The 8,726-nt window shown below is 57.5% G+C and overlaps 1 protein-coding gene and 1 long non-coding RNA gene across 11 annotated transcripts in view; one reads left to right on the top strand and one right to left on the bottom strand.

Moving 5' to 3' along the window:
• Positions 1-8,726, top strand: part of LOC135579298 (uncharacterized) — a 38,451-nt gene that overhangs the window by 9,483 nt on the left and 20,242 nt on the right. The gene's annotated exons all lie outside the window — the stretch shown is intronic.
• Positions 7,735-8,306, bottom strand: LOC135579299 (uncharacterized). The gene is made up of 2 exons (XR_010472013.1): positions 8,141-8,306; positions 7,735-7,984 (listed from the first exon to the last, which is right to left on the bottom strand). It is a non-coding gene; the product is annotated as an uncharacterized LOC135579299 (long non-coding RNA).

Here is an 8,726-nt window from a genome sequence, read left to right as displayed (position 1 = left end):
AGAATCCACGTCCTTCCAGTCCTGTTGTCTTACAAGGGATAAAGTATGATTAGAAAAAGTAAGGGAAAAACAATGGTTATGGAATGTATGTCAGCATTTCTGAGCAAGGAGAGAGTAAATACAGTGCGTTTCAGAAGGATGGACGTGTTACAATTACACAAAAATTTACAAACGTTTTAATGAGTTACTGAGTTTCATTAACCTCGTTATAAATGCTGTATGTTGCGCCCCTGCTGCACAGACTGAAAGAGGCTCATTCATAGGAGGTTTGTGGCTGCAGAGATACCGTGATTTCAAAGCGGGTCCATCGTTTTGGGGCACCCTGTAGAGTCTGATCCCTGAGCTTCTGAGAGAGTGGCCGAGGGGGTACGTGACAGAACCCTCTGAGGTTGTGAATGGTGCTGAGAAAGCAAATAGAAATGCTTATCCACGTTTCTGTTGACAAAGTCGGTACCAGACATTGAATTAAATGATCCGGTAGAAGTTTAAAACAAAGGAGTAAAAGGCCTTTTCTCATAGAGGGCATAATGAGAGTTCCCTGGCAGAGGATGGCCAAAAACTCCAAATGCTTTTGGAATTAGGTCATGAGTGTGACCCACGAGTGGCTGTTAAACTGAACGGTGCAGGTAAAACCTTTGTCGTAGGGAAGGTTCCTGATGCGGAGAGGCTGCAGTGGCGTTGCCAGCTGCTGGTGCCCGGTTCCCGCCGCCAGCGTCCCCGCAGAGCGGCTGAGCGGCCCGGCGCCGCGCCTGTTTGCGGGCACCAGCAGCGCGCCCGTTCAGGGCACCAGCAGCGCGCCCGTTCATGGCACCAGCAGCGCGCACGTTCAGGGCACCAGCAGCGCGCCCGTTCAGGGCACCAGCAGCGCGCCCGTTCAGGGCACCAGCAGCGCGCACGTTCAGGGCACCAGCAGCGCGCCCGTTCAGGGCACCAGCAGCGCGCACGTTCATGGGCACCAGCAGCGCGCCCGTTCAGGGCACCAGCAGCGCGCCCGTTCATGGGCACCAGCAGCGCGCACGTTCATGGGCACCAGCAGCGCGCCCGTTCAGGGCACCAGCAGCGCGCCCGTTCAGGGCACCAGCAGCGCGCACGTTCCTGGGCACCAGCAGCGCGCCCGTTCAGGGCACCAGCAGCGCGCCCGTTCATGGCACCAGCAGCGCGCACGTTCAGGGCACCAGCAGCGCGCCCGTTCAGGGCACCAGCAGCGCGCACGTTCAGGGCACCAGCAGCGCGCCCGTTCAGGGCACCAGCAGCGCGCACGTTCATGGGCACCAGCAGCGCGCCCGTTCAGGGCACCAGCAGCGCGCCCGTTCATGGGCACCAGCAGCGCGCACGTTCATGGGCACCAGCAGCGCGCCCGTTCAGGGCACCAGCAGCGCGCACGTTCCTGGGCACCAGCAGCGCGCCCGTTCAGGGCACCAGCAGCGCGCCCGTTCATGGCACCAGCAGCGCGCCCGTTCAGGGCACCAGCAGCGCGCCCGTTCAGGGGCACCAGCAGCGCGCCCGTTCAGGGGCACCAGCAGCGCGCCCGTTCAGGGCACCAGCAGCGCGCCCGTTCATGGGCACCAGCAGCGCGCCCGTTCATGGGCACCAGCAGCGCGCCCGTTCAGGGGCACCAGCAGCGCGCCCGTTCAGGGCACCAGCAGCGCGCCCGTTCAGGGGCACCAGCAGCGCGCCCGTTCAGGGCACCAGCAGCGCGCCCGTTCCTGGGCACCAGCAGCGTGCCCGTTCCTGGGCACCAGCAGCGCGCCCGTTCAGGGCACCAGCAGCGCGCACGTTCAGGGCACCAGCAGCGCGCCCGTTCAGGGGGACCAGCAGCGCGCCCGTTCAGGGCACCAGCAGCGCGCATGTTCATGGGCACCAGCAGCGCGCACGTTCATGGGCACCAGCAGCGCGCCCGTTCAGGGCACCAGCAGCGCGCCCGTTCATGGCACCAGCAGCGCGCCCGTTCAGGGCACCAGCAGCGCGCCCGTTCATGGGCACCAGCAGCGCGCCCGTTCAGGGCACCAGCAGCGCGCCCGTTCCTGGGCACCAGCAGCGCGCCCGTTCAGGGCACCAGCAGCGCGCCCGTTCAGGGCACCAGCAGCGCGCCCGTTCAGGGCACCAGCAGCGCGCCCGTTCCTGGGCACCAGCAGCGCGCACGTTCAGGGCACCAGCAGCGCGCCCGTTCCTGGGCACCAGCAGCGCGCCCGTTCAGGGCACCAGCAGCGCGCACGTTCAGGGCACCAGCAGCGCGCCCGTTCAGGGGCACCAGCAGCGCGCCCGTTCCTGGGCACCAGCAGCGCGCCCGTTCAGGGCACCAGCAGCGCGCACGTTCAGGGGCACCAGCAGCGCGCACGTTCAGGGCACCAGCAGCGCGCCCGTTCAGGGCACCAGCAGCGCGCCCATTCCTGGGCACCAGCAGCGCGCACGTTCAGGGGCACCAGCAGCGCGCACGTTCAGGGCACCAGCAGCGCGCACGTTCAGGGCACCAGCAGCGCGCCCGTTCATGGGCACCAGCAGCGCGCACGTTCAGGGGCACCAGCAGCGCGCCCGTTCAGGGCACCAGCAGCGCGCCCGTTCAGGACACCAGCAGCGCGCACGTTCAGGGCACCAGCAGCGCGCACGTTCAGGGCACCAGCAGCGTGCCCGTTCAGGACACCAGCAGCGTGCACGTTCATGGGCACCAGCAGCGCGCCCGTTCAGGGGCACCAGCAGCGCGCACGTTCAGGGCACCAGCAGCGCGCCCGTTCAGGACACCAGCAGCGCGCCCGTTCAGGACACCAGCAGCGCGCACGTTCAGGGGCACCAGCAGCGCGCACGTTCAGGGCACCAGCAGCGCGCCCGTTCAGGGCACCAGCAGCGCGCACGTTCAGGGCACCAGCAGCGCGCACGTTCAGGGCACCAGCAGCGCGCCCGTTCAGGGCACCAGCAGCGCGCACGTTCAGGGCACCAGCAGCGTGCACGTTCAGGGCACCAGCAGTGTGCTCGCTGTTCTGTGCCAGCCGCTCTGCAGATTCTTAAGGCACAGGAGTAATGTAATTGTTGCATCCAAGGAGTGATAAAGAAAATACAGCTCTCTTCAGGAGGCTAGTGTTTTTGTTTTGTGGATAGTGAGAGTACAAGTACTGTATGGGGGGGGAATAAAAGCAACAAAAACCCAAAGACTGCCCACAGAGATTATATTTCGAGGCTTTTTAGAGTGAGAAGTTGAATGTATGGCAGTGAATGAGAAAAGGGCAGCAGGTGGAGGATGTGTCTGTGGGTGCTGGAGAAGCTGAGTCTGCAGAGGAATGGGGATCCCCCCTCTGGGCTTTGGGCACACGAGCCAATGGTGCGAAGAGGCAGAGAATAAACCCCATTTCCCCAGGGGACGGGGCAGGTCACAACGGTGCTTGGATAAAAGCTTTGTCGCAGTGTCGCACCGGGAGTACGTTTGGATAAAAGCTTTGTCGCAGTGTCGCACCAGGAGTACGTTTGGATAAAAGCTTTGGCGTAGTGTCGCACCAGGAGTACGTTTGGATAAAAGCTTTGGCGTAGTGTCGCACCGGGAGTACGTTTGGATAAAAGCTTTGGCGTAGTGTCGCACCGGGAGTACGTCACCTGAGGAAACCGCGGTATCGCTTTGACTGGGGGGCACAGAAGCGGTGCCGACACCCACCACGAGGAAAAGGGAATTGGTTGGAGGAGCTGGGAGCGAGGTTTTGGCTTTAGGCAGTCAAGCCAGCACCAAAGAGGAAACGCTGGGGACTGAGAGTTCGGTTTCAGCAAATCTGAAATAGTTTGGTTCGTTTGTGAGTCATTAGCATTGATTCATTGATTGACTTTAGTCCACTGGTTCTGTTTGCAGGTGAGATCTCACAGAGGTTATGGAAAAGTCAAAATGAGACTTGAGGCCAGAGACCCGCGGAGATGCGTCACTCGGAGCAAGGCGATCGTGTCGTCCAAGAGACCCCAGGAAGGCAGGTGGGAAAGGAGCGATTACATAGGAACTGATGATTCAGCCAGGAAGTGCAAAGTCAGGTAACACGTCAAGAGGACAATGAAATGTGCCCAGCCTGTGTCAGAAGCATCACGCTGGAGCAGTGCTTGAGCTCGAGCTCAGAAGGGACTTGGGTGAGAGCAATGACAGGGGCTGGAGCAGAGAAAGAGGTAACAAGTGCACACATCGAAAAGCGCCGACAATGTAAACAGCAGATGTGCTTTAAGAAGCAAAGTAACACGTGTGCTTCAAAGCGTAATTTGTGTGCGTGTAGACACTGGAAATGGCACATGGAAGTAAAGAAAGGGCCAGATCTGTACAAAGAGACCAGGAAGGAAAATTTAAAAAACAATGATGGGTTGGAGGACAGAGATGGAGGAATAGAAAAAGGGGCCAGGGAGCCAGACAGAGGAGAGGCAGGGAAAACCAGAGAGCCAGCTGGACAGGGAGGTGGGGAAAGGAACAACCCAACAGGCAGCAGGACAGAGAAATAAAGACAGAAAGAGCAGGGACAGGGACCAGGACAGAGGGACAGGGACCAGGACAGAGGGACAGGCAGAGGAAACCAGGGCAGGGAGCAGGAGAGGTGGAAAAAGATGCATCGGGGCAGAAGAAGAGAAAAAGGCAGGAGGAAGGATGAGGGACAGAGAGGGGAAAGGGAAGGACAAGGAGCAGGATCCAGAGTGTGAGAGAAGTGTTTGTGCCGCGGCTCCGCGCTGCGTGCGCCCCGCAGGGGAAAGCCCCGGTTTGGCGGAAGTGGCCCCAAACTGGGGTGGGAAAAGGAGAAGCGGCAGCTTCGGAGAGCGCCGGGCGGCAGCAGCGGCGGTATCGGCGGCGGCCGCCGGGCGGCAGCAGCGGCGCCGGTTTAAAGCCGCGCAGCGGCCGGTCCCGCGCCGCGGCAGCTGCGGTGGGCAGAGCCGAGACGACAGCGACGCTGCAATGCCGGAGTACGAGTGCGTCTGTGTCCTTCACAAGGACAGGAGGAACGCGACTCGGAAGACGCGTTGTTGGCGGTGCAGCTACCATATTTTACCTGTATATTCGCCATATATTGGAACAATACAATAAGCAAGCACTGTATGCTATGTGATACATCAAGGACAGAGGGATTGATACAGGATTGATACATCAAGGACGGGGTGGGGGGAGAGATTTGAGGGATTTTCTCGAAGTTAATGGGCATTATATGGAACTGAACTGAACAGGCCTCTGAGGCGTGCGTGTCCAGCAAGACAGCGAGAGCGGAGCAGCATGCGTGCCTTACGTGACTGCGCAGCCTTGAGCAAGTGAACAAGGGTCGGCAAGTCAGCAATTTTGTAGAAACTTTTTGCTTAGCACTAGAGCTCCTGCAGATATGTAAAATCAATCGCTTATTAGTTTGTGGTGCATGAACAGTAGTTATTATCCAAGTACATGCAGCCTTAAGTGCGTGGACAGAGTCTGGACAGGTCAAAAAGGTAAGGAGAATTGTAACAAGCAATAAACGCCTTTGCTTGCATTCACATTGGATTGTGTGGAGTCTGTGATTTTTTGCCCTTGCAAGTGGTGACCGTGACGTGATCCGCAAGGAGAACTGGCAGCCGAGGGGTGACTGCGGTCTGCGTGCCTCCCCGTCGCGTTGACGGCCAGGGGCGGCTGCTGCAGGAGCGAGCCCTGGCCGGACCGGGACCGGGACCGGGACGCGGGCTGCGCGCCTCCCGATCGCTGCGGTAGCGACGGAGAGGAGCAGAGGACCCGATGCTGTTGCAGGGGACACCCGAAGAGGTGAGCAGCGGGGGCGAGAGGAGTTGGGCAGAATGCGTCTAGCGAAGAAGCAGCAATACTGCGGCTCCTCTCGCATATCCTCTCTAGGAGAGGGATGAAGTATGCAGAGAGTAACCCCTTAATGACTAAGGGGTCAATTGTTTTACTAGTTGTTGTTACGGGTTTTTTTAAGTATTGTTTTTTCAGTGCGCTGTAAGCCTTCTGATGGTTTTTACTTACGAGATGGGGTCGGGAACGACTGTTTTCAGTCACGTTCCTAAGAAATCAGTATCAGGAGGTGTTTTAGAACATAGGAAAGCACTTGGAAATACAAGGAAGGAAGATCTTGTCAAATACTATAATCAGTGGTGGCTGCTGTGTTGGATGAATGGGAAAAGTGGCCGGAGAACAGAACCTTGAAGTAAACACTTTGCGAACGATGTTGTTTTAAAGCGAGAAGAGCAGGACGGCCGGTGTTGCGGGTGGAACGGTTTGAGCTTCACGGGCTGGGGGAGAATTGGCCGATGGTACACGGGTCATGGGGGGCTTGCTGGGGTCTGCAAGATGCTTTCCTATTAACCTGCTTTCTTTGTAGGTGTCTGTTTAAGCATATTACAGTTTAATTTAATAAGTCTTTGCCTGTTATATGGTACAGTAAGTTCACAGACTTGACAATCATGACAATCCGTTGCCTTAAGATGTACATTTTGTGATTATAAGAAGACAGTGAGTAATTCAGTTTTTTGCTGTGTGAATGTGATGGTAAGATTTTGTGTGTAATAGCCGTGACTTTTCTTTCTAGCGCGCTGGCTTTATTCCAGCATCCAGACTCGCGCAGCTCTGTGACAGGCTGTGTCTCACCCAGGTGTGCTGGATTTGGCTCCGTTGTGTGCACACCAGGTGAGGAATGCTGTTTTGGGGTAGCAGTTGTGGCGCCGCAGACGGGACACGATCCCAGCCGTGCGCGGTCCGGCCGCGGCGGGGCGCGCGTGCCGCGGGGCTCCGGCCGCGCCGACCCGTTGTGCCGGGGCCCCGGCGGCGCCTCCGCCGGCCGAGCAGCGAGCGGCCCAACGCGGCGATGCTGAAACCCGGACACTGCCTTGAATTAGGGTAACTGTGACCCATCTGCGTGTTCGAACTTGGTGTTTGGTTTGCATATCTGAGCTCAGCATTTTAGTTTGCGTATTTATACTTGGTGCTAAAAGAATTGTGTTTGGGGAGATAATTACAAAATGAGAACCAGTTCCACTGCTAAACCACCACCTTAGGATGCAGCCTTACACGATAGAGTAACCTTTGGGGAAACATTCTGATAAGAGAAAGCTTGAAATGATAGTGTACTCGAATGTGGCTTGAATGTGGAATTCTGGGCTTTAGTGCTGCATTGCAATTAATGTTGTTCTGCAGAACTTTGGAAAAAATTGGGTGAAGTGTGGTACTGTAAGTTAATTTGCTGATTTTGAGACCAGAAGACAATTTAAATTGTTAAATTCTGAGTCGCATTGAAAAAAATAAAACAAATAAACAAACAAAACACACAACAAAAAAAACAACAAAAAACCAAAACCAGAAACAAACCAAGCCCTAAATGCTCCGATGGATGTGAACTCGGTATTGTACGAGGTTGTGGTTAAAAGTTGCTAGAATATGAACTGATCTGGATCTAGGAAAATGGAACAATGGATTGATGTTTAATATGCTGATTTTTGAGATCTGTAAATTGCAAAAGGTAAATGGGGCTGAGGAATGTAACGACTGTTGAGCTAATTGGAATTGCGTGTAAAGTGCAATGTATGTTGGTTGGAATGAAATGGGAAAACAAAAAGCAAAATGTGCCAGGCCTGTGTTTGTTCATACATCCCCGGCCCGTGTGAGGCTGCAAGATAAACTCAGCTCATTGTTCTGGGCAGTTTGCCAGGGCCTCCCACTTTGCAGCAGCGACTCGCCGCCCGCGTGCCTCGGCGCAGCCGAACCGCAGCGCTGAGCAGAGCGCGGCTGCGCTGCCCTCCCTCAAGGCTGCGAGGACCGGCCTCGCCAGCGCCCAGCGCAGGCACAACCACTTCTCCCGTCCCGCTGGCCACACTGTTCTTGGTACCAGCCAGGCTGCTGTGGCCTCTTGGCCACCCGGGCGCCCGCTGGCTCACGTTCCGCCGCTGGCACCAACGCCCCAGGCCCTTTTCCAGCCGCCCCCCCAGCTGCAGCGGCCGTGGGGTTGGTGTGAGCCCCGCGCAGGACCCGGCATTGCCCCGGTGACCCTCAGACAGCTGGCCTCAACACCACCTGTATGTACAAAGGAGTTAAGAAGTCAACCTTGCTTGATGTATTTCTGAAGAACCAAAGATACAGAAGCACTTTCAACAGCTGCCTCTGCCCGCTTCTCCATTTCCCTTTTTCCCACGGCCATTCGGGGCCAGTTCCCCCAAATCGGGACTTTACCGTGCGGGGCCGCAGGCTCGGAGGGGGAGGCGCCGCCACGGCCCAAGAGCACCCGAACAGCCTGAATGCGGGTCCGCAGCGGCGGGGGCGGGAAAGGGCCGGGACACCATCAAACAACAATTTGGGGAAAAGAGCCCCCAGCGCCTCCGGCGGCCGCGGAACCGCAGCACCGCCCGCACGGCTGCGCATGCGCGTTGCGCTCTGCGAGCGGGCGCGGTGCGGCCCTAAGGGCGGGGACATGCAAATCAGAGGAGTGGGTGTCGAACGGGCCGCCGGGAAAAAGACACAGAAACGAAAATTAAAAATAGAGAGAAATAAAGATAGAGACAGAGATAGAAACAGGAGAAACAGAAACAGAAGAGGCTGGATAGAAATAGAGCAGAAGCAAAAGCCGCGGCGAATATGCAAATCGGCTCGGGGTGTGGGCGGAGAGGCGAGTGGGCGGTGAGAAAGCAAATATGGATGCGGATCGTGCCAATCAGATCACGGACAGGAAACAAGGGGCGGGACGCACGGGGACGAGGGGCGGGGAATGCAAATTAGAGGCGGGGATGCGCCAATCGAGCGCCCGAGAGGCCGAAGGGGC

This window comes from Columba livia, chromosome 4 (assembly GCF_036013475.1).
Source record: "Columba livia isolate bColLiv1 breed racing homer chromosome 4, bColLiv1.pat.W.v2, whole genome shotgun sequence".
NCBI lineage: Eukaryota > Metazoa > Chordata > Aves > Columbiformes > Columbidae > Columba > Columba livia.
Note: the sequence above shows the minus strand (reverse complement) of the source record. Positions and strands in the feature narration are given on the sequence as shown.